The following is a 26898-nucleotide window of genomic DNA, read 5'->3' as shown; positions in this document are numbered from 1 at the left end:
CCATGCCCGAGGCACTTCTAGAGACTCCTAGTCCTGGTCTTGTTGCAGCCCTGTCTGTCCCTGTCCCCAGGGAGATCCCTAGGGACCCCATCACAACTCCTCCCTCATCGGAGGTGGAGGAACTAGAGTCGGACCCCTTGGGGACTCGCCTGAGATCCCCCGTGCCATCACCCCAGCGACCTCGACCCCGATCAGGGGTAAATATGTCTGTGTCCTGTAAAGGGAGGGGGCACAGACGTCGGACTGGGGTCCCTCCCACCCTGCCCCCTGGCTCGTCCTCCCTTGCCGGCGTCAAGGCTCGGTCTGCGCCTACAGGTCCTGGCTCTCCGGGTCGGCTGTCGCCTGCGACTCCCCCTCCTCTACCTCGTCAGCCTGCCGAGCCCCCCCCCCCCGCCTGCTCCACAGTCATCGTCTGCGGGTCTCCCGGTCCCGACTCCTGAGTCGCCTGCGGTTCCCCCCACTCTGGCGCGGTGGAGGACGTCGCCGCCTGTTGCGGCTCCCCCCCTCTCCTTGCTCTCGCCTGGCTCCCTTATTACTCCCTTGTCCCCTGTCCTGGTTTCCCCTTCGGCTCCCTCCTTGTCCCTGGAGTCAGTCCCTCGCCCTGCCTCCTCGGCCGCTCCGAGGTCCCCTCTGGCTCCGGCCTCCCGGCTACTCTGCTAAAGGTGCTACTCTGTCTTCCTAATTGAACTCTGAAGGCTTCGGTGGCTATTTCTGTCTTGCCTACTATGGAAAACAGGGAAAAAAAAATGGGAGACCATCCCTGTAGTTTCCACTGCAGCTGTTTGGACGCACAGAGTCAGTTTGGTACTAATCAGAAGTGGTCGTCTTGCGCAAGACAATATTCAGTTTGCAGTTTAATTATCTGTTTAGATATCACCTTGGGTCTTTTTTCCTACTACTTGTGGATTATTGATTATAAAATTTAATGAAAGAAACTAAATGCAAGTGTTTAGATTCCATTGATTTTTTTTTTATTGACAATGTGCATTCTTATTAGCTCAGTTTAGGTTTCAGTGACAAAAGGACAAAAAAGAGTTTGTACATCAGCTGATTTCCATTGCTGTAATGTTACACATAAAGCCCAAAACAATCCATCTTTCTTAATAAAAGAAGCTCAATGCGCATAGAACCTTTAAATCTATGATGACGTATGTTTATCTTGTTGCATATGATGCAATGTGTGTTTATGATCAGTGGATGACATTGTGGATTCACACCTCCAGGACCTCCAGGACTGTGACTTCACTTCCTGTCCTTTGCCCTGTCTGTGTGGTGTTTGCATGCTCTTCCTCTGCTCGTATGGACTTCCTCTGGACTCCCAGGTTTCATCCAGAATCTAAAGCCCTGTCACGCAGAGCGGCATCCTTTTACTGCGCCTTCGTGTGTTGCTCCCTTTGATGAACCGCCACCCTTGATGGTTACTTTGACTCAATGTGACCTATCCTGGATAAGCGGTTATGGAAATGTGGGCCTTCCCACCTCCCCAAATCGGACAGCCAGTGATGGATTGGGAAAAGGACACGTTTGAAGGCACGGTGATGGAGACATGCTACGTTGTGTTTGGGGATTAAGGCATTATCCATCAACCGCAAATATTCCATTTGGTCATAAAAATCAAAACCCCCCCCCCCCCATCAGGGCTGTGAGGGGTTACTGCTTCTGTTCGGAATCGCTCATTGGATTTGTGCTAACACAATGGTTGTATTTTAATGAGAAGTAATTTTTAAATACAATTCCTGTGAAAAGTTCAAAACATGATTTATGTCTAACGAATCGAGCGAACTGGCTTGGATGTGGGTTTTCAAAGCAGCCGGGAGCTCGTGGATGGAAACCAGAAATCATTCCGGTAACGAACAAATCTGCGTGAGTCAGAGTGAAGGGCGCTTGTGATTTCTGTGTGTGACCTGGTCACGTAAACATTTGGTTCATCCCGAATATGTACAATAACCAGCCATTTGCCTCCTTGGAAAGTATGTTTTCAAAATAAGTTCAGCTGTATCCACATTGTCCCGTTTTAAATGTCTTATTTATGAAAAACAACCTGTATAGAGAATGATTCAGAAACATTTTTTTCCCATTATCTATGCATCCTGCAGCCATTTATGCAGTAGTGAGTCTGAGTGTGCAGCGTAGCCTTTGAAGCACAGGGTAGAGGACAGTCTACGCCCAGAATCACTCACTATAGGCCAAACAAAGACGCCTGTTCACCTAGCTGTGCATTTTTGGACTGCAGAGAGAAACTGGAATGCCCAAAGGAAACCTGAATAATACAAGACAGACCATGTGAAATCAAATGGTATTTTAAATTATTTGTAGAATGTTTTGTCCAATAGTGATTTAACTGAGTCTTTTAAAATCAAGTTTATCTGCTTCTTATTATTGTTATAAGTAATTGAGTATTTCACTTGAGCAAGTGTGAGAATTAGTTCTATTCCTGGAATTTGTCTCTATTAAGTCCATGTACATGACATCAGGGTTGAAAGATTTGCTAGACATGATTCAGCTGGCTGTGTTGTGGCTGAGCTGATCATCGGCGCGGTTCCAGTACCAGCATTCAGCTGAACCGAATCCAGTTCATAAAAGTTTTCTAAGCATAAAACCTTGTCATGCTTAGATGTATCGGCCTGTCTGTTGTTGTGCCGCACTCCTTTTGTTACCTGGTTAAGGTAGAAAATGACCTACTTAACGATACCCAGCTAGCATTACCTATAGCTAAGTCGGACAAGTTCAAAGAAGCTGATTAATTTTGCCCTAGGAATGAAAATAGAGGTGTCCAGGCCCCAATTCCCTTGATTATTGGGCAGAATTTTCTTGTGTTGCCTAAAAGATAAAATTTCATCTTTACCATTAAGAAGCAGTATTCATCCCAGCCACATTTCCAGTATAGGAACATGAGGGAACCCTTCCTTTTACTAAATAATTACCTATTAAGTGCACTATATGGACAGAAGTATTGGGACACCTGGCCATTACACCCACAGGAACCTTTATGACATCATATTCTAAATCCATAGGCATCAGTTTGGAGTTGGTCCCCCCTTTGCAGCTACAACAGTTGTCACTCTTGTGGGAAGGTTTTCCGCAAGATTATGGAGTGTGTCTGTGGGAATTTTTGCCCATTCATGCAGGAGAGCATTTGTGAAGTGAGGCACTGATGCTAAACCTGAAGGACTGGCTTGCGATGTCCGTTCTAGTTCATCCCAAAGATGTTTAATGGGGTTGAGATCAGGACTCTGTGTCAGCCAGTCAAGTTCTTTCACACCAAACTCACCCAACCATGTCTTTATGGGTCTTGCTTTGTGCACTGGGGCACAGTCATGCTGGAACAGAAAAGGTCCTTCCCCAAACTGTTCCCACGAAGATGAAAGCATAGAATTGTCCAAAATGTCTTGGTATGCTGAATCATTAAGAGTTCCCTTCACTGGAACTAAGGGGCCAAGCCCAACACCTGAGAAACAACCCCATATCATTATCCCCCCTCCACCAAACTTTACAATTGGCACAATGCAGTCAGGCAGGTAACGTTCTCCTGGCAACCGCCAAACCCAGACTTGTCTATCAGACTGCCAGTCACAGAGAAGAGTGATTCATCACTCCGTAGAATATGTTTCCACTGCTCCAGACTCCAGTTGTGGCGTGCTTTACAACATTCCGTCTGACGCTTGGCATTGCGCTTGGTGATGTGAGGCTTGCATGCAGCTGCTCGGCCATGGAAGCTCATTCCATAAAGCTCCCAACACACAGTTTTTGTGCTGGAGTTAATGCCAGAGGATGTGTGGAACCCTGCAGTTATTGAGTCAGCAGAGCGTTGGCGACTTTTACACACTCTGTGCCTCAGTACTCAGTGACCCCGCGGTTACTTTACATGGTCTGTCACTTCATGTCTGAGTTTCTGTTTTTCCTAAATGCTTCCACTTTGTGATAATACCAATTTACAGTTGACTGTGGAATGTCTAGCAGGGAAGAAATTTCACAAACTGACTTAATGTAAAGGTGGCATCCTATGACAGTATCACGCTTGAATTCACCGAGCTCTTCAGAACAGCCCATTCTTTCACATGCTTGTAACCCTGACTGCATGGCTGGGTGCTTGATTTTATACACCTGTGGCGATGGGTCTGAATGAAAAACCTGAATTCAGTGATTAAGAGGTGTGTCCCAATACATTTGTCCATATAGTGTAGATGGTATATTATTGGTTAATTGCCACAGTTAATAAGCAACTACAATGTAATACAATGAAACTACACCTGAAATACTATTTCCAATATCTATAATATAACTTAGCCTTGTTGCTTTTCGTTTTGTATGAATTTTTATGTCATACATCAAACATTTTACTTCTTGCATGTTGATATATGTTCCATACATTTGTCAGGTACTTTCCAGACAGTCAATGTCACACATAGTTCATACAGATGTGCACTTTCCACTTGGTCACTATAAAACCTACTGTCTCTCTCACTTTCTCTCTCTTTCGCTTCCCAGGTAAGTTTCCGTTGGGATTTTTCGGTGCCGCTTTAAACGGCACTTTCTATTAAACTAATGCCATGTATTTCCTCATGGGCAGAGGTGGCAATTTCAGGCCCAGAAAGTAGAAATCCAGACAAACATTTTGTTCCAACCAACCGCTTGTGACTGCGACTCTTTATGCTCAACCGGTTGGTTGAAAGTAAATCATGGTCTGGATTTTTTACTTTCTGGACCTGAAATTGCCACCTCTGCTCATGGGGAAGAAGACCAGAGGACTGGCGATGACCAGTGAGTTGATATAAATTGACTTTTAATATAATAAGATCTTTCCTTTAAATTAATGAAGTGCATGTCCTCCGACAGTGCATGTCCTCCCACAGTGCATGTCGGTACACATCCATCAAAGGTCATGAACTCTGTAAACCTGCTTCACATGCGCAGTGTGTCTTTAAGCGGTTATCGTTTGACTTTGACAAATATCTGTGAAACATGACCAAGGCCAGACCGTGATTAAATGGTTCACCCTCACTGGTGCGTTCACTGCAGCATCGTATTAAAAATGAAACTCTGCTGGGGGTAGACTGGGCGGATGATAAATTTTCCCAAGTAGGGGGAGAATTGCTCCTCCAAGGTTGAATTTTAGTGGACCACAAACTCATGCCCCCCCCCCCCCCCCCGGAAAAATACCCGTGTTCCTGACGGCCATTCTCTGAATCCTCTTCTGATTTTTTTTTGCAAATCAGACGCAGCTTAAAAATACGACTTGGTTTAGAGGCCACTCATGTCGAAACCTAATTTTTAGCTCTATAAATGAACACATAAAGATGTCTTCCATCTCTTTGCTCATTTGACTGATAAAAACGTTTATTTTCCTCCCTCTCTTCCTCCCTCGACTTTCGCAGTAGTGAAATCTTGTAATATTGACCTACTGCTCTGACTGCAATATGTCATTGCATTTTTTTTTCCAGTGGACATATTGGGTTTGTTCTCTAGAATTATATCTGCAGTAAAAGCCAGAACTGGACATGGGCCTTGAAACATTACATATGCTCTTGTCTCATCTGAAGCTGCTGTATTCAAGTAATGTTTGCTAAAGATAAGCAAGGCTATACTGTTCGCTAATCAGCTAGCTTACTGAGCTTTCATTGGGCTTGGTCCAATGCAATAGTACTATGACTTTCCTATGTTATATATGGCTTTAATAGGGGCAATTCAAGGATTTTTTTTTCAGTAGAAGGTATAAGAGGGGTCATAATTTATACAGAGGGTCAACCCTGTCATTAGCCAATGATATGTTTGGAATCAATGAGTGACAGGGGGCAGCAGTCCAGGGGCCAATCAGCTTTAAGCTGGGTCAGTGCTCCTCTGGCCCCACCCCTGTATATGCCACCGTGGCTTAAGTGTATTATATCTGTAAATTACACAGTAAATTTTGTGGGTCAGGCTAGAACATCTGTTATTTTTCACTTGTTTTCCAGTAAAACATCTGCAGAGGAATTTGTTTCAAAATATCTGAGAGGAAAGCAGCCGTTCCGTCAGCTCTCCTCACCCTCCTTCTCTTTCATCCTTCCCTCCTCTCCCTCCTCCCAGTTGTGTGGAACAAGGGAGCAGCTAGAGTCAACGACGGACCCCAAGTGCCAAATTGCACATACTGTAAAAGGACCCCAGAGAAGAGATGGGGCTTTTTTCCAATCTTCCTTCCCAAGTAGTTTCTTTGAACGTTACTTTCCCCAAATCTGCCGGCTGTCTAGGCAGCCCACCTGCCCCAGTGTTTCCCGTCAGAGGCTCCTGCATGTGCATACTGTGGTGTGTGGTCCTGGAAATGCTGCGACAACGCGTCATATTTGCAAATAATTCAAGGGTTCCGAGCTGATGGGGGAAACCGTTGATCGGAATTAGACTGGCAGGTCATTAATGTTTTCTGGTTATAATTTCCTGGGATGACAATTTTTTTTGCAACGACGCTACACACATATTTCCCATCGTATCTCTCGACATCCCCAAGGCAATTAAATAATGATGATTAATTATTAAAGCTTAAGTTATTGAATCTTTACTTTTTTTATTACAAACCTAATATTTTAAGATATGAAATGGAACCTCATGGTGAAGCAAAAGATTAACTGAAATGCATGAAAAGCAGGGATTATGCTGAGGGCCAACGTCAGGTGATACATGGAACTGTACAGTGTGATGTCAGGTTGCAATTAAATTTTAACTGCACACTTTCACAAGCAGCAACAGAGAATTATTAGGCTTCTTCATGACTCATAACCTCTCCACTGCAGCGGAACTAAATCACGATCTGTGTGAGGAATACATTTAATGGTAATTCTAAATGAGTTTATCTGGGATGTCGATTATGAAATTCTACAGTGACATATAAGGAGGCACCTTTCCATCCAGGCAAAACTGCTGAATATCCAGACTCTGAGAGCATCACGGAGTCAGAATCTCTTAAATGAATGGCATCGCTGGAGAGCTGGTGGAGAGGTTGTGAATAAACGATGCGAAAAGCTCAGATAGTAGGTTTTTAATTTTCTGAATATTGTTATTCGTGATTAGGGGTCTGACGACTGGAAACAATGTCTGCAGATCTCGGCTGGACTTTGTGTTAAAGCACGCAGGACGATCAGGCCGGCTGCCCCTAGTTAGGAGCACAAGCCCCATCTGTCTGTGTAGATTTGTTCATTTCATGCTTAGTTTATTCCTGTGAACTGCCCCGTTGTCTGAAAGCAAGCTGGTTACCAGTACATTTCCATTATCGACCCAAAGTCCCACATCTGGAAAGCAGATGCACAAATTATTCCACAGGTTGTTCTCAGTACAAGTGTTTTTCTGTGCAGTAATACTCTTACGTATAATTGGGGGAGAAAAGAGACTGGAGAAAAAGAGAGAGAGAGAGAGAGAGAGAGAACTCCCGTGTTGGGAATGACTGCAGTGGGGTTTTGCAAGAGAAACACAAGGATGTGCTCGTCACCTGCCTTCAGCCCAGCGTGTCTGACATCATGGTGCAAGATTGTTCATTAGAAGCGTAACATCAACATGAATTTTCCGAATGAGTTTCATCCATATGGGAATTCTATTGCCCTTGTGACTCAGCATCCATCCATCCATCCATCCATCCATCCATCCATCCATCCATCCATCCATCCATTTTCCAAACCGCTTATCCTACTGGGTTGTGGGGGGTCCGGAGCCTATCCCGGAAGCAATGGGCACGAGGGAGGGAACAACTCAGGATGGGGGGCCAGCCCATCGCAGGGCACACTCACACACCACTCACTCACACACCATTCACTCAAAACTCAGCATCCAAGATGTTGTAAATCTTTTTTTTTTTGTTTGGTTTAATATGAAACTGGGAAGGCGACATCGCTGCTTGGTCAGCTTTCACTGCCTACAGACTAGTATGGGCAGCAGATGAGTGTGATGTTCCATCGTTGGGTCCGTCTCTGCTCTCAGGATCCAGTTCGCTTCTTACTGCCCAGGAATATTCTGCATCAGCAGTAGGAGACGCCCATTCTGAGAAGGTCCTTCTCTTCAGAGTGTCTTGGGTGTCGGCCTGCCCCGGTGCTAAGCTCACGCCTGAGCGGCGGCGTGGGGGCAGGACACAGCCAAGCGTCTGCTTTTCGTCTGGTTGGGCCTGTGATCGGCGGCCGCCTGCCATTTGGCATCCAATGAATCAGCTATTATAGAAGTGCTGGGCTGAGCGTAACGCACAGGTCCTGGGGGGGCAGGCAGAGTGCCACTGGGGGCTACAACATCTGGACAGCTGGAGGCCGTCCGCACATTGTGTGCTGTAGTTCATGGCGCCTGTACGGTTTCTGTGCATCTGTGTGTGTGTGTGTGTGTGTGAGTATCTCTGAACTTACACTACATTTGTGCTTTGCTCCCTCCCTGGGTCCTGTTCCCTACTCCATAATTGCCTTGCCGAACTCGGCCACAGCCGTCCAAAGCCACCTACAAAGAATAGCTGACAGTTCACAGCGCAAAGTGCCATGTCAAGTACACTGTGGTCCTGTCCATGCTGGTAGGGGGTGGGAAGAGGTAAGAAAGTAAGCCTAGAATACTCAGTTTTCTGCCGTAGGGTGTCCTGTTTGATATGTTATATTTATTTATTTTCAATTGCAGGATGATGGTTGTGCTCCTATCATGCGCTGCTCATCCGACCCTCCCGTGTGCCACACCCCCCCCCCTCGTGTGGAATCCCTGTCTTACCAGCCGTTTCTGTCCATCCATCTATTTTCCAAACCGCTTATCCTACTGGGTTGCGGGGGGGTCCGTAGCCTATCCCGGAAGCAATGGGCACAAGGCAGGGAACAACCCAGGATGGGGGGCCAGCCCATTACAGGGCACACTCACACACCATTCACTCGCACATACACACCTATGGGCAATTTAGTAACTCCAATTAGCTTCAGCATGTTTTTGGACTGTGGGGGGAAACCGGAGTACCCGGAGGAAACTCCACGACGACATGGGGAGAACATGCAAACTCCACACACATGTAACCCAGGCGGAGACTCGAACCCGGGTCCCAGAGGTGTGAGGCAACAGTGCTAACCACTGCACCACCATGCCGCACCAGCCATTTCTAGTTGTGTCTAATTAGTCTTGTGTGTTCAAGTCCACGTTAAAGTTTATTTCCATTAACGTCAGTCCTTCATGTTCCTTCATGTTCTCGGATGCATTCTTCCCGAATCAATCCTGCGTTACCCCGACTGCCTGGACTCCTGCTTCTCTTTTCCCGCTCCGTGCCTATTGATCGTGACAGCTCCCTGTTAATGAATCTGTATAAATGTGCAAAATCAGGCAGTTGCAGAGTCTCCTCGCCGTGAGGTGATTTTAATAATCCAAACATGTAAAAAGTAAGTAGGATGCTGCGATTTTTCTTGAGTAATAAAATAAGGGTTGGTCACCCGCATGACCTTTGAGGCTTGAACACAAGGACGTTATAAAGGGAGCTGCAAAGGGAAGGGAGGAGACCTGTCTGTGTTAAAGGCAGAACAAAACAACTGAGATGGTATTTTATAGTTCAGAAAATGAAAGTGCACAAGGGAGTCCTATTTTGGCTATGATGAACATACATTCACTACAGAGCTGCTGCACAGGGTCAGAGGTTAATGTTGAGGTTAAAATATGAATAAATCTCACTAAATCAGTATTTCCCAAACCGGTCCTTGGGGACCACCCAGATGATCCACATTTTTGCTTACTCCCACTGCCCTGCCAGATAGTCCACATCCAAAGACGAGGACTGTCTGGAGGTCCCCGAGGACCAGGTTGGGAAACGCTGCAATAAATACTTAAAGTCTGAATCCATATAAATGCAGGAAATGTCAGCAGAGTTGGCCTCCTTAGTTTTGCCTTTGCTTCGGGACACATCGGGGGGGGGGGGGGGGGGGGGTAACGCTCTCTCTTCCAAAAGGACTACAAGGAAATCCGATTTGGGTGTTGGGTTCTAAGGCAGGTCTTACATGAAACTTATAAGTTATAACTAAATACCTGTTTTGTATTTGTTCATATAGCATAAGACATTCCTATACTTCTTAAAACTTACCTGCATACTTCCAGATAGCACAAAGTGAATTACGTGTTTGGTTCCACCCAATTTGCTACACTCTATTCCTGTCGACACACCCACAAACCTTTTGACACACCCACAAACCTTTTGACACACCCACAAACCTTTTGACAGACCCACAAACATTTTGACACACCCACAAACCTTTTGACACACCCACAAACCATTTGACAGACCCACAAACATTTTGACACACCCACAAACCTTTTGACACACCCACAAACCTTTTGACAGACCCACAAACATTTTGACACACCCACAAACCTTTTGACACACCCACAAACCTTTTGACACACCCACAGACATTTTGACACACCCACAAACCTTTTGACACACCCACAAACCTTTTGACAGACCCACAAACATTTTGACACACCCACAAACCTTTTGACAGACCCACAAACCTTTTGACACACCCACAAACCTTTTGACACACCCACAAACCTTTTGACACGCCCTCAAACCTTTTGACACACCCACAAACCTTTTGACACGCCCTCAAACCTTTCGATGTGCCCGCTACTCCAGCCTGCACAGACCTATACTTGTGATAATGGGAATAAAAAAGCAAAGTTCCTAAATTGTCTCTTTAGATGTTGCCAGGCTTTGAAGCAGAGGTGGACATTTCACGTTTGGAAAGTAAAAATCCAGACTCTGTGATTCTGACTCTCTATATCTGACTGGTTGGTTGAAACAAAACGGTCTGGATTTTTGATTTCTGGATCTGAAATGGCCATCTTCGTCAGAAACCCTCACGTCCACGTTTTTGCTCCCTTTCAGAAACTGTCTGGCAGGGAGCTGGGAGGGAGCAAAAATATGGACAACCTGGGGTCCCCAAGGTTTGGTGACTGAGACAGCCCTTGCTGAAGGGTGACTCAACACTGGTCCTCAACATTGACACCAGACACCCCTTCAGGATTCCCACATCGTGACACTGCGGATGGTGACTTGGCACAGTAACGTATCGCACTGCATTAACTGTGCCCCCTGATGCTCTGAGTGGTCATTGCTGCCACATTAGATCGTACCATTATAAAACCGCGAAAACCTTTTACCGCTGGATCCGCATCTGAGCTGTTCCCTTAGGTATAACCACACGTCAGCACATCCATTTATCGTGACAGAGGTAAATGATGACTGTTCAGATTACCTCATGAAAGCCGCTGCTCAAAAGCCCATTCCCTTAGCCTCCTGCAGAGAAACACTGTCAGCTGTTATCAGCAGTTAGTATACAGCCACCTTCTTAATGCTATCCAGCTCTGCTAGGCTTCTGTCCCGATGCTCCTGTAGGTGAAGGACAGTTTGTTCTTTGCTTCTGTTTGTTAGCCTTTGCAGTCGTAGATAATGTGCACCAGTCAAGGCTTCGGAATGAGCACTTACACCTCATCCCAAATCCATGGTTTTCCATGGGCTGATCGTCACCATCACAGTGGCACAAGAGCCCACTGTGAATCATTTGCATTCCGTGCCACTTTTGCCACTGAAAAGCCTTGTGTATCAAGGATTTCAGCACAGCCTCCAGTTTCATTATTATGCTCGCAGTGCCTCGGCAGAGGTAGTGTATACTGATATTTTACTAGTACATGTTAGTAAAACATGGTGGTGCAGTGGTTAGCACTGTTGCCTCACACCTCTGGGACCCGGGTTCGAGTCTCCGCCTGGGTTACATGCATGTGTGTGGAATTTGCATGTTCTCCCCATGTCGTCGTGGGGTTTCCTCCGGGTACTCTGGTTTCCCCCACAGTCCAAAAACATGCTGAGGCTAATTGGAGTTGCTAAATTGCCCGTAGGTGTGAATGCATGAGTGAATGGTGTGTGAGTGTGCCCTGCGATGGGCTGGCCCCCCATCCAGGGTTGTTCCCTGCCTCGTGCCCATTGCTTCCGGGATAGGCTCCAGACCCCCCGCAACCCAGTAGGATAAGGTTTGGAAAATGGATGGATGGATGTTTGTACTAGTATCCTGTGGGTAACTGTACACATATATTTCCCTTGTTTGCCTACAGGGGAATAGTCTCCCTGTGGGGACAATAAAGTAAAGTACCTACTTGTAAGTGTTCAAGAATTTTTATATGGAAGGTAGATGAATTGCAAGCTCAGGTATTCGACAACAATAAATGGCTACTAAATTTTATTACCTGCAAAATTACTTAATAGTTCAATTAAAAACAGCTGAGTGTTTTACTGGGTTAATTTGGGTTTAACTCAGGGCTCGTCCTACGACCTTCACAGTCTCATCTTGCTGGTGTGACCTTGTTGTTAAAACTTTTGGCTTCTGACTCTACATAAATTGAGCAGAATCATAATTATCATCCTAGTATGGGTCGGTGCTATATACTAATTCTCAACAGTAAGCTGGCAGAGTTGAGGAGCACCTTCATCCACAAACTGATCTCCCAGAGATTCTTTGTGTCTACTGCCAATCATTTGTTGAGTTCTTCTTGTCTCCATGCCTCCAAGTAGGCTTGCGGGACACTACCCAAAACTCTTTGACCCATTATTGCATTGTTCCACCCACAATGCACACACCTTCCATGTTTGACACACCTTCCATGTTTGTAAGCTGATTTACCTCACTTGTACCAGCTTGCAATTGCAATGCTATTGTACTGAGAGTTTTTGGTTGATTTTAATTTTTTTCTTGAGCATTGCACATGTATAAAGCAGGATAGCAGAGTACCAGAGTGGGTGAGTCTATGCGACTGCCTCTAATTAACTTTCCTTCCTATAGTAAGAGGTAAAAAGTTACTGGTTTGAAATACCCCTTGGAATGGGGTGGAAGGAGGAGGGACTAACAGCTGTTTGAGATAATCTGAGAGGAGCATGCCCACAAGTGACAGTGGAATTATGGGTGAACAGCAAACAAGCACTTCCCACTGTTAGTTAAATAATCCTTCCTGTCTTAATTAACAGGACACCATGCTGACATATCTGGCCTACTTCCTGACCGCAGAGCAGAATTTATTGCTCTGAGGTTGCTGCTGGAATTTCAGCTGACAAATGGGTTTCAAGAGAATATGGACTGTGTGTTTACATGACAGAATCCGCCTGTTAGATCCAGGCCAAGGACAATGGAGTCCCACACGTGACAATATGGGGTGAGAGTGCAGGGCGCCACCAAGGACTCTTCCGGAAGAGTTCCTCATCGTCCCACTGATTTCTTTGAATCATGTAGCTCAGTTGGTATGTAGACCTATAGCAGGAATGTATACTGGGGCGTATGGACAGCAGATCAACCATTTTGCCAATTCCAAAACTATGGAGCCATCTGTCAAAATTAAATATGTTATTTTTGATTCTTCGTAAACACTACAGCTTTGTCATACAATGGGACTGCTCTTGTCACTGGGATACAATCAAACACATGTTCCTCTTTGACAACAGACTGAGAACGTTTATCGCTCTGCCGTACCGTTCTGTGTGTTTAACACCTCTATTAAGATATCTTACGTTACTGAGTTCACTGAAAGCATTGGTGTGGTGACAGGTGGGACGGTCGGCAAAGAGAGTTTAAAAAGCAGTTTAAATGCCTCAAATGTCATCGTGTGTCAAACCATTTCTAATCTACTCTGTACACAAAGGGACGGCAACCCCTCAGGCACCACCTGGATATGTGTGACGCACGAAATCCATTTGTGAGGATAGGTTTTTGAAGAACATCCATCCATGAGGGACCTTCAGCAGATTTCTGCAGTAGGAACAAGCACTACCCTGTGCGGCTTTTCACTGCAAAAGCGTTTTATGACGTCACTGCCGCGAGCTGCAAACATTTGCGCAATGTTATGTTTTCTGTCTCTTTTCATGCCCCCCAGCCGGCTTTCACGGCATATACACTTCATCTCATGATTTCCTCTCGATAACATTTCCGGAGTTTTCCCGTTTGGAATTTTGCTTCACTGTGGACTTTCTTTGGTCACTTCCAGCTGGAATGATTTCAGACATGCAGCCAAATGTGACCGGGGTGGGCGCTGGGGGGGGTGGCTCACCCCCGCTAACAATTTTTTCGTTACCGAACATTATGATTAAGTTATTGTCCAGTTTTCCTGATGTTCCCAGACTGTTATCCTACTACTACAACTAAGACTAATAATATAAAAATGAGTGAAATGTATGGTAAGACAGCGGATTATTCTGTCACTTTACACATCAAAGGTCAGGAATTTAGGGCTGGATGGCGCATTCACTGTATATACTTAGGCATATAGCAATACAAATGATATAATTTATAAAATATTTATTTTTACTAGAAAACAATATTTTTAACATTAATTGCGTTAAAGGGACATTAATGTGTGTCGATGGAGGCTCTGATCTGAGCTCTCGAGAGACTGAGTGAGGAGTCTGAGTGTCTGGGATTGCGGGTGTCCTGGACAAAGACCAAGATCCAGGCATTTAATGACCTCCTGGGCACGGATATCAGTAGTGTGTCTGCGGGGAGAATATCAACCTCATCGAGAGGGTCACTTTCCTCAGCAGTGACATTCATGTCTCTGTGGACTCTTCCTATGAAGACAGCAGATGGATTGGAAGAGCATGGGGGGGGAGGTCATGAGGTCACTGGAAAGGGGTGTGTGATGCTCCTCGATATCTTTGCAAGAGGATGAAGGTCCAGGTCTTTGGAGTCCTGATGCTCCCTGTCTTGCTGTATGGCTGTGAGACATGGATGCTATCCAGTGAACTGAGACGAAGACTGGACTCGTTTGGTACTGTGTCTTTTCGTAGAATCCTTGGGTACCACTGGTTTGACTTTGTGTCGAATGAGCGGTTGCTAGAGGAGTCCAGAATGAGGCACCTGCATTGTGAGGGAGCGTCAGTTACGGCACTACAGCCATGTGGCGCGTTTCCCTGAGGATGATCCAGCTCGCAGGATCCTCATTGCTGAGGACCCAAGTGGCTGGACCAGACCAAGGGGACGCCCACGTAACACCTGGCTGTGACAGATCGACGGTCATTTCCAGAGGGTGGGACTGGACCCTGTATTTGCCTGGGGGATCACTGGCCGGGATCCCGAAGGGTTTCGCTGTGTGGTGGGTGCATCAGCGCATGCTCCCCAACCTGACCTGAAAGGGACATTTAGATAATATTATTATCATTGACAGAACCTTTGATAAAATGTAAATGAATGAAATAACATTCCATTAACGTTATAGTAAGAATGTTTCTAGCAAACTTCGAGAAGACAACGTTGGCTAAAGTTCTGGAAATGTTCCCTGTCAACTGGGACTTTATTTCATTACTTTACATGCTCTAGTTCCTGCTTAATGTTTTGTTGTAAACAGCTTCTTATATTATTGGGTTTGTACCATCTTGCAGTCGGGTATATTTCCACTTGAACATGAGTGCTGGCTATTGCATCTTATTTATAACGATAGTTATTATACCTTTGCTATCCAAACGATGCCTCACTTTCATATATTGTCACAAAAGCGGCTTGTTATCGCGCATTTAAAATCTGACCTCAGATTTTAAAGACTCTGTAATGCATAATTGATACAACCGAAGCTTTTAATTCTGCCCCCGTTGACTGATATGTAATATGTGTCCCAACCCCGTTTTGATAACCAGGGACCGGCTGTCATGTATTATATCTTTAAAAAAACACACTTAATGATACATTGTTACCAGTTCCCTTCAATCGCATTACGGTTCCATTCTCCCTGTTGCTCGGAATCTGAAAAGCATCAATTCTGTCTGGCTTTTCAGGCCGGTCTAGCCTTGTCTTAATTAGGCCTAGCTGTGCGTCATTGGGGATTACATGAGCAGCACGAGTGTAGTACTTATCTACGTGCGCCTTCAGAACCAAACAGGCTCTCCACACAGAGCAAACCTCCCATAATCACCTGCTCTAGCTGTCAAAAAGTTATGCATTTGTGTATAAGGATGTATTTCTGCCTGTGAAGCCCCGGTTCCTGTTCCTGTTGTGCTTTATGACTGATCGCTTGTGCTTTATGCTTAGTGTGCATAAGTAGCATTGTAAGGGGTAACTGGGAATCTAAGACAAATCTTCCATGCACGTGTGTTTATCGTTCCTGACATGAGAAAGTGTGAGATACATGTGAAACGCGGCGCGATGAGGATCGCCTCCCATGACACGTCATTACATGGTAACCCGGGGTGACAGAAAGAGATTAATACCTTACAATCGAATTCATTAATATAAGCATAACAAATGCTGGAGATATGCTGGTAGCCCCAAGGGAGCTGGATGACGTCTTGTATTTAATAGGGTTGAGAACTGGGGTCCACTTAGTGTCGAAGCAAAGATTCAATGGGAAGCTGTTGCTGGCGTGTTCGTGTGTAGATTGAAGATTGAAGATTGAAGATTGCTTTATTGTCAGTACAACAACATATGCAGTATACAGTGTATTGAAATGTCGTTCCACACAGTGCATTATAAAGATAGAAAATATACCAAAAAATATAAAACAAAAATTTAACTTATACAATAAATCTAACTAAATTTTTATGAATAGAAATTAACCAATTCTAACTAACTATCTATGTACAGTAAACAGAACAAATACAAGACATAGTGGTCATGTGCAATTATAGTTCAAGTGAAACGTGCAGGTAGTATTTAAAGTACCAGGTTCAAGTTATGGTCAAGTTGTGGTTCAAGTTTTGCTGTATGTGTTACTATAAGGTCTGACATCATCAATATGATAATGTATATTATTGCTGCTTACTTACTCACTTGTTCATAAGACTAATATATACACGTGGCAACACAGTGGTGTCCTTGACATCTTCGTACACAGAGATCCGGGGTGACCTTTGCCTTGTGCCCACTGCATCCTAATATTTGCTGTAGATTGACTGCAACTGCACTGGATCAGTAGTTATGACAGATGGCTAGATGGATGTATCTACACTGACCAGCGTCCCACCCTCAGGTGACTTTTTAATATGCAATAGAGGAGAAACACCCCAGATATTGCCGTCATAATTTCTCATGTACTGCATATATGTATATATAGATGAGGATAAACTGACGTCTAGATGAAGTTAACTTTGTTTCGGCTGTGCGTCACTGTTACTCACACCAGTCATTCCCGTTACCCTCCCAATTTCTCCAAGAAGCACTTTTCAAAAAGCCACAATTCCACCTGGAGCCTTATGCCCATGACAGTGGCTTATTAGAACACTGGACTGAAAGAACAGCATCTGTGGCCCGGGACCTGGCTCACTACGCAGTGATAGAATATGCCGGAGTGGATCCCAGTTCCTTTTTCCATATACGCGTCCTCACTGATTAATGCCTGAACGATGTCAAGTGAAGTCAAGAAGACAAAGAATGAAGATAAGCCTACAGAAAACAGCACAGATTCGAAATAAAGGGCTGAACGTTGAGGAAAATGTAACTGATAGAGAATGGAGACAATGAAGGGATGGCAGGGAACCTTATTTCCTGTCAATGTATGTGTGTGTGTTTGTGTGTGTGTGTGGGGGTGTGCGTAAAGAAGGCCGGGGATTCTCATTTTTCACTCTGAATGAAGGCAGACTCTCTAAACTGCTGCACCGTGCACATTGTACAGGGAACCTGGGAAGATGTTGACACAAGCTTCCAGTTTTTAATGGTTTTTAATTCTCATGTTCAGCCTTTTAGTCTGATCACCGCAGCGTTAATGGGATCCAGAGTACCTCGGTCACAAGGCTGCAGAGTTGGCCAATGTTTGGTTTAACTTTGGTCTAAATGGATAATTCATCCATCTTCTAACCCCTCATCTTGGACAGGGTCACAGGTAAATGAATGGAATATGTAATGGATTCATTTCTTGATTTCTTTTGGGCACATCACTAGTACTTTAGTTATATGAGTCAGCAAGGTCAGTGTTTTATATATGTACACATACACAGTACACACATACACCAAATATATCATACTTAAATTTCATATAAATTTGTATCTTTTTAAATAACATATGCACATTGCATTGCATTTGTCATATATACATTATGTTTGATATTCTACATTGTGTCACATGTGTTTAATTATGTCATGAATGTGTGGTGTTGCAGATACACTCATGGGATTATTGGCTCAGAGAGATAACCAATCAGATTGTAGAAGAGGTGGGCCCATGACATCTGATTGGCTGGCCACGCCCCCTCTAGTTGCTTGGCCCAATCTCCTCCCATTAGCCTGCAGACATGGTATAGAGCCCCAGGTTCCAGAAATACAGAGGACAAAGGTCATATCCTCTCCTGCTCACTCCACACTCCTTCCCAGCACCTGTGATGACATTTCTCCAAAAGAGCCAAGCATGAGAACGCGTCGCATAAAACACACATCACGTGTGAAAGCCTTTAAAGGGTCCAGGGGTGTATCTGCAGGTGCCAAAAATGTCAGAATAATTGTGTTGATGCTTTTCTAAATGAGCGATCTAGTGCATTATCTGAAGACCGCAAACTAAATGGGATCCAGATGATCTCGGCGACATGGCTGTGGAGTTGACCGATGTTTGGTTAAACTTTAGTCTAAATGGATAATTCATCCATCTTCAAACCATTTATCTTGGTCAGTGCTGCAGGTAAATGGATGGATTTATATCTTGATTTCTTTTGGATGTATCACTGGTATGTTAGTTATACCAGTCAATGAGGTCAGTTTTTTTATATATATATATATATATTTATACAATATATGCATGCAGCTATATACCAAATGTATCATATTCTGTCTTTGCTGGGTAAAGCTCGCAGCTCAAGGCAGCTTGCTGCTGAGTAAGCTGTTATGGAAGATGGATATTTATCTATATATGCATAATTTAAAGAATTATATAAATATTTAATATATGTGAATTATCACTGATCGGGATAAGTGGTTGCAAGATGGGCGTATATGATTTTTTTTTATTATAACACAATTTGTAACAACTTACAGAAAATAACATGATGATGTCAGATGTTCAGAAGGTATGCATCATAAGGAAATCAAGACGATTCATGATAGCTTAATCATTTTTAATTGGCACTGGTGCTCAAATCGAAAGTAGTGTGGAGGCTTAGCCTGAGGTCTCAGATGTCTGTGGAATTGCTGAGTCCATCAAGGCACCCAAATGAGGAATCTATTAAGGTGGCTTTTAAGCATCTCTGGGTTTGCCAAAGTCGTGACGACTGACACTGGCAACCCTGTAATAACAACACTCATGAAAGGAACACTAACTCCACAAGGGCTTGGAGGTCAGAAGATAAAAGTATGAGGTTCCTGCACTGCTGTGATGGCAATTTCTGAGCTCAGAGGAGAGCCTAACTGTCTTTCGGTCTGCTGTGACCCTGTAGGCTCTACACCGGGGGGGGAAATTGTGGTTTACTGCTCTCTTAGTGAACCATCTGATGCGCTGACCACCCAGAAAACCCCGTGAGAAGCAGTCAGCCAGTTTTTCACAGGACGTTGCTCAAACAACTGGAAGAAATTAAAGGTGTATGCAGAGCTGGGCTGAGATTTAAATTTTGCCCACTCCTAAACCCATCAGCCCACCAGGAAAATGCCCAGAGTGCCAGATGGCCAGTCCAGCTCAGGGTAAACATCAATTTGCCAAGGCCTTATGCGCTTATTCTGCCAGAATCCAATTTTTATTTGGTACATATTTAGCTGGAGGAGTACGGTCCATATAGCAAAGTTCAAACCATTCTATAGAATGATAATTAGCATAAGAACATAAGAACATAAGATATTTACAAACGAGAAGAGGACATTCAGCCCATGAAGTTTGGTTGGGGATCAGCAATGTTAACATCTACGATAAAAAGTAAACGAAAGTTCTAGCAATAAGCCTTATAATGCAAATTCAGTTCTTTGTTGCAATTTAATTTAGGCGTGAAGAATGGGTTAGCTTGAGAACAGCAGGTTGATGCTCTTGCTTCTCTGCTGTTTGTATTGACACCAGTGGAGCGTCACTTGGACTTTTCCAAAAGCACCTCTTGCCTGTTGAGACTGTGGATGTAGATTGTTACTGTTTTATTTATTTATACTTCACTTTACTTGGTAATGAGTAGCTTGATGTTTTTTGTCAACTTTGAGAAATCCAACTTCCTACAGTAATGACCGTACTTTCGTTACAGTTTAATGTGAGAGTCTTATTTCTTGATATTACAATTAAAAGCTTTTGAATGTATTGAAATGTTGTTGTGTACAGTCCGTATCCTGTGCATATTACAATTAATCTATTACAGTTGTGCAAAATTGATAGACGTACCAGCCCTGAAGTGTAGTGACTCAACATTTATCCTCAACTTCCCCCTCCTCATTTACACTGTTTTTGCGGCACTTTTCAGAAAGATTTCACACCGCAAACATATCGTCTGATGTTAATAATTCAGAAATGAAACTATGCCGTCTCGGTGTCCAGCTACCTCATACCTCCATTCCAGACCCCAGGCCACAGTGGTCTCCCCTCGGGGGGGGGGGGGGGGATAGATTTTGGAGAGGAAGGATTTCCAAAGAATTTATATTTTTATATGCATGTGGTGGACTGTCGTCTCTTAGCAGGAGCCATGGATGAGGAATCCAGGGCAATTTTGCCTCCTTCCAATCCTACTCTGCCCATCTTTCCTGAACCAGGCTTACACCAATATCTGGATGATTCCTGGAAAATCCAGACGGAAGTGCCCAGACGGAAGTGCCCAAAAAAACTCCCTTGGGAACCAATCGGATGGCACCCTTATGAACTTTGTGACGCACCATAGCCAATTCATGTTGATTTGAAGGAGCTGGTTTTCTCAGGTGAGTTAAGCCTGTGACCAGGAGGTCGGTATTTCGAGCCCCGGTCTAAGAAGCATAGTCAGATATTCATGGGCCCTTAAGCGAAGACCTTAACCCCAAGCTCCAGGACTGCTGATCCTGCCATATGACCCCCCAAGCTTGTTGCTCACCTGCATGTGTAACTCGTGGAGAGCAAGCCTAAGCGTTCCAATATACTTGTATTTATGCAAATGGGAAATGAAGGATCATTTCATTTCAGTTTCTCACCCTGTCATTACCCACAGTTCATGCCAATATGGGAGGACGTGTACATAGAATAACCAGTAAAGGACAAGCTTCATCCGAAGGTTAGGACACACTCAGTGCCTGGCTAGCTGCAGCCCCCTATTTGATCTATCTGTTAATCTCAAGTTCCCTCCCACTGTCACTTGAGATCATGACCCCGACGTACTTAAAGTCCATTCCTGAAGGGCAGAGTCTTTGTTCCTTGTTAAATCGTAGTCTGTGAGGTGTCTCCCTGTAGGGGGAGGAGCTCAAGGGCTGGCCGATGTAGCTCTGTGGATCACTGAAAGACACAAACCACCTTCAGGTGAGATGTCAACTGACAACCACAAGACATCAGCACTGACACCATTCCAGAAAGGCACCCCCATGTAAGACTCAGAAGTTTCAAGTTTTGGTACCAATAAATCTGTGCTGAACCTTATAGAAATATAGAATTCAATTTTTTTTGGAGGAAAATTTATTAAGTGTGAAGAGCTTTTTTGTATTTTTTTCTCAGATACCTTTTCGCATCCATCCATCCTGTATTGTATTGGAAAACCTGGATGGATGGAAATCCTTTTAAAGTTATTGTATTTTCTGCCATGCACCCTATGTTACAATTTGAAAACTACTTCAGTGAGGGAGGCCTATAATGGAAACTTCATAACATTTTGAAAAGCATGAGGTGTGCCAGTACTGCAAGGAATATGGTACCAGAAATTCAAACTAGAAACATTCTCTCCACAGCCCTCTGTAAATCCCCAACTCCTTACAAAAAGTCATTCAAAAAAAGCTCTTCTGAAATCTCAAATGTTCTCAATGTTACCATGAACATCTGTTGGAAAATGTTGGTACGAGGAAAGAAAGTTTCAGATCTTAGATAAAAGCTTATTTTTTTTCCATCTGGTGTGGACTTTAAAATCCAAATCAAACAAAAAAATTGCACAGACCACCTCCCGTCTTCTCCTGAGTTCAGAGAATGCACAGGCTACTCATTCTTCTGCCTTCCAGAGACAACAGCACTTTAGATCTCCCAAAAAAAAAACTAGAAGTAGCTTTGGTAGTTTGCTATGATTCATTCTGCTCAGCTATAAAATTCAGCCATTCCAAAACATTAATCCACGAATCCCCAAACACTGCCAACCATCTCCAGAGAATTTTCAGACTGAAAGTTCAGTCATAAAACATATTTCTCAGCCAATGAACATCCCAGTTTATTTTCTTTAAGCCTGATCTCAGTTGAAAAAGTCATAATTTTTTTTCTCAGCATTTGCTAAGACTTGTGAATAAATGGCAGTTGTGCTGTAACAATGACCCCTCTTAAGGTTTACCTTTGTCTTTTCGATTTAAGTCCCATTTGCACTTTGCCGCTGCCCCTCCTGTTTCCTCCCTAGTGTGGCCATAACGAGCCACGTCTGTTCATCGTCTGTCCTACTTTTCGTTCCTGCCCTCATGTGATTCACTCCAGCTGCCTCTCGTTAGCTCCTTTGTTATTCATGATATAAGGTGTTTCCCAGCGCTGTGCTCCCCAGTCCTGTCATTAATGTCTTTCCCTTTGCATGGCTGATACTGTCCCTTTGCGGTCTGATTTATTTTCCCCTGCCCTGTGCTCTCTTGCCCTGGTTTTGGTGGAAATCCTGCTTCGTGGAACATCCCCCAGGACATGCACTGCCTGGCATATTTTGTTTTGCTTACTTGTATGCAGTTAAATCACCAAAACGAGACTGTACCTGAGCCAAGTTTAAGTGCAGCTCTAACTAATGATAAAGACATCCAGCCATCGAACATTAGAGTGCACTGAAACTGAAGGGAAGAGAGTGAGACGTTAGTGACTAAATTTGTGTATCCCTGTGATGCTACAGCGATGGATCCTTTTACGTATAGCTTTGTGTTTGCGAAACTACAGTATTGTGATGTTTGGCTTTTCCATCCATCCATTTTCCAAACCGCTTATCCTATTGGGTCGCGGGGGGTCCGGAGCCTATCCCGGAAGCAATGGGCACGAGGCAGGGAACAACCCAGGATGGGGGGCCAGCCCATCGCTGGGCACACTCACACACCATGCACTCACACAAGCACACCTATGGGCAATTTAGAAAGTTCAATCAGCCTCAGCATGTTTTTGGACTGTGGGGGGAAACCGGAGTACCCGGAGGAAACCCCACGACGACACGGGGAGAACATGCAAACTCCGCACACATGTAACCCAGACGGCGACTCGAACCCGGGTCCCAGAGGTGTGAGGCGACAGTGCTAACCACTGCACCACCATGCCGCCCCCCCAAATGAAAAATGTCAGAAATATATATATTAACAACCACTCTTGTATACAATATATACAATTGCACAAATGCTAAAGCATTTTTTTAAATCATATAAAATACAGGCACTCTTTTAGCAGTGGCCATGGTATCGGCAATCAAGGCAGTTGTGACGCCCGCTCCGTCCGCTCCTCGTGTGTGCCACGCCCCCTGATTACCCACGTGTGCTTCCCTGATCGTCTCCAGCTTTGTCCATTTACTTTGCTTGGTCCTGTCTTATTTAAGTCCTGGTCTTACCTGTTTGCCTTGTCTGTCATTGATGTTAGTCACGTCAGATGTTACCTGCTATCCGTTCCCCCGATTCCCTTATTAAAACCCCAGTTTGCCCCGTAATTCGCCTGTCTGCCTGCTTCCTGTCTGCTCGCCTGCCTGTTCGCCTTACCGGCTTCCAGCGTCCCGTGACAGCAGTATCCCTCACTATTTCAAAAAGATATGAGACGTCCAGCCACAATAAATATGAGTGTTTGAATTCCACAGCTGGAAGAAAATATATGGGCAGTGGATGATTTGCATGTCTAAGAAAGCGAGAAATATTCCATCCATGTGGTAAATCAGGAACAACTGCCTGTTGCTCACGGTGGCTAAGATCTGCACTGCAGCTGCCAGCTAGAGGGTCTGTGCAGACTGGGCGGCTTCATTACGACGCCTCTCTTCCCAGATTTATTTATCGTGTGTTTACTAGTGTCCAACCAGAATGGTCATCTACATGTTCATCTCGGCTTCTATTTATGGAGATTCAAGGGATGACTGAAGTGGAGCCAGAACTCTTCTTAATATGCAGTATGTAATCTAAATTCCATAGAACACCTGTGGAGAGATCCGAGAAAATCTGGAAGATCTGCAGCAGTCTGCAAAGGAAGAGAGGCCTGGACTTCCAGTGGAGAGGCGGGAAGCTCAGTCATGGATACAGGAAGTACTGGCTTGCAACTATTCTTCTGAAAGGCTGTACTATTCAGACACTAAGTCTAGGGTTCCGATAATATAGTTAAGTTGTCTGCTTTTGGTATTCTTTATGAAATAATGTTAGTTTTGCTAGCTTCCTATAGTTCCAATGTAAATAAAGGAAATACGTATGTTAACAGCATATTTTTTGTAATGTCAACATTTTTGTGAAAGAATTGGTGCATTAGCTGAAAGAACTGCAGAGGTGCTAATATTTTTGGCCACGACTGCGTGTCCTTAATTTATTGCGGCTTTTGCTTTACAGATAGATTTTTATTTATGAGAATAGGAACTGGATTGTATTATTCCAAACCTGGCTCTGTGTGTGGAATTTGTATGTTCTTCCTGTGTTCATGTCAGTTTTTTCCAAGTACTCCGGTTTCCAAGTCCAAAGACGTGAGGTTCAGTGAAAAGGTCATCTCTAGATTATACATAAGTGTGTGATTTTGTGTGTGTGAATGTGACTGAGGATTGTGCATTTTGCAGTGTTTTGAATCCAGTTTTATGGTTATTTGCTGAACAGAGGTTCTGGAGCCTTACTGCTTAAAGCTCGAACCAAGCAGCGCTTATACATGGTCACATGGTCACACTGTTTTTCAGAAGCGAAGCCACCTGCCGGCCTGTTTGTTTTAGAACAGGGAGGAGCCAATCCCGGGAAAGATAATGAGTAAGTCAGGCTACATCCTGGACAGGACGTTAGATCATTGCATGGGAGCATACTCTGAAGGCAATTTAATGTCAATAATTCACCTGAACAGTAGGTTTTTCAGCTGCAGGTGGAAATCAAAACAAACACATGGAGACGGTGGTCACCCTGCACGCTGGGATGGCCTTCTTTCAAAGCCACAGGCCTTGGAGGCACCAGACGCCAGTGCTGCCCACTAAGTCACAGTAGGGCAGTTGGAAGTAGTAATGAGAGGGGCTGTGGTTTGGCAAACATTGACCTGGAAATTGAGAAATTATCCCCTGTACTGGAATGCATGCACGTTTAAGAGCCTGGCAGGCAGGAGAGACTCTAACAGCACTGTGGGGTGCCCTCTTTCAGAAACGCCCCCCCCCTCGCTTCATCTGGGGCGTGCTCAGAGCCCAGCACGTTGACTGTCAAAGAGCTCTCTCAGTGGTTTTGGGTTGATTTCCTGGTGGGGGGAGGAGAGAACGAATATAAAAAGCTAGACTTGGTGTTGGAGGACCCTACGCCTGTAGAGGCCAGTTGGCAACATTCGGAGGAGATTGTTATGAAGAAGAGGGAGACGTGGAAAAGGCCTCCCAGGGCCAAACGCTCGTCACACGCAGTGCTTGCCTGAGCACCACAGCCGTAGAACATGGCCACCAAGGTCTTCGTTTCAGGGTCCAAAGTCAACATCCAAGAAATGTCTAAGTCTAACAGTAACCTCTATGTAATGTTTGACTCGTTCAAGTAGCATGTTCCTGTTTCCAGACACAGCACCGTGGTTTATCTTATGAAATGTTACGTGTGTCGTAAAGCTTTCGGATAGATGCTCTGATCGATGTGTGAAACGCCTACATTTGGTCTCCTGCCCTGCTGCTCTTCATTTGCGTTTGTTTGTTTTTTTAAATATATTATACGTGAGAAAGGCTCAGATGAACTTGTTTGTTGTCCCTTTCGCTCGAGGTGCGGTTCGTTTAGGTTTCCAAGTAATGGCTACGGCAGGATTTGTTTGCCTGGAATACTCCGCTTTAATGATTTCTAGTTTTCTCGGCGTTCGGATCACAGCTGTTGTGGTTTTATATCCCATTAATCAAACTCTGTAAACATGTTCCTTGTGCATGAAGGAAGTTTTGGTCTGTAGAGAAAATATGCTCTAAATGGTCAAAATATTAATAAGCATAATAAATATAAAATAGAGATAAAAGATGGTGGCTTGCCCTCTCTGTACATTCCCCCCTTGTTCTGCAGCTTTCCTCCTCCAGTATAAAGACATGCAACTAGTCCAACTGGTGTCCCCAAATAGCCCAGAGTGTATGATTGTGCATCTAAGTCCCCTTTGCTGACTAGAATAGGCTCCAGGTCCCAGTATGACCAAGATAAGCAGCTGGATGGTAACAAAAATGTTTCCTTTTTGTAGCCTTAGAATCATCACATTGCACATGAGTGCAGTTTTACTGTATCTGTTCTCTCTCTGTCTGCGATGCCTCCTGGGTGTCTCCCTGGAATTGTTCAACCAGGAGACGGCCACAGGGCAGACTGGAGAGATTACTGTATCTCTGGGCTGGCCTGAGAACACCTTGGGATTCCCTCGAAGGAGCTGGAGGGTGGTGGCTGGGGAGAGGGAGGTCTGGGCATCCCTGCTGAGGCTATTGGCTCCGTGACCCGGACGCCAGGAAATGGCAGAGACTGGATGGATGGTTGAGCAGTGCGAATATCTTGTTGTATCCTGTACGGCAGCCCATATGCCGTTTATTTGTATAATATATATGCATGCTGTTACCTCTGTATCTTGACTGTTTCTGCTAAAAGGTGAGTTTCAAGAGGTGAAGTTTGGGGGGAGGGGTCTGACAGTTCCCCAGAATATATTTTCCACATCCCTGCACATCAATATTTTGAAAATCAGATATATCTTTCACATAAGCACAGTCTACACAGAGAA

Source organism: Brienomyrus brachyistius, chromosome 5 (genome assembly GCF_023856365.1).
Source record: "Brienomyrus brachyistius isolate T26 chromosome 5, BBRACH_0.4, whole genome shotgun sequence".
NCBI lineage: Eukaryota > Metazoa > Chordata > Actinopteri > Osteoglossiformes > Mormyridae > Brienomyrus > Brienomyrus brachyistius.
Note: the sequence above shows the minus strand (reverse complement) of the source record.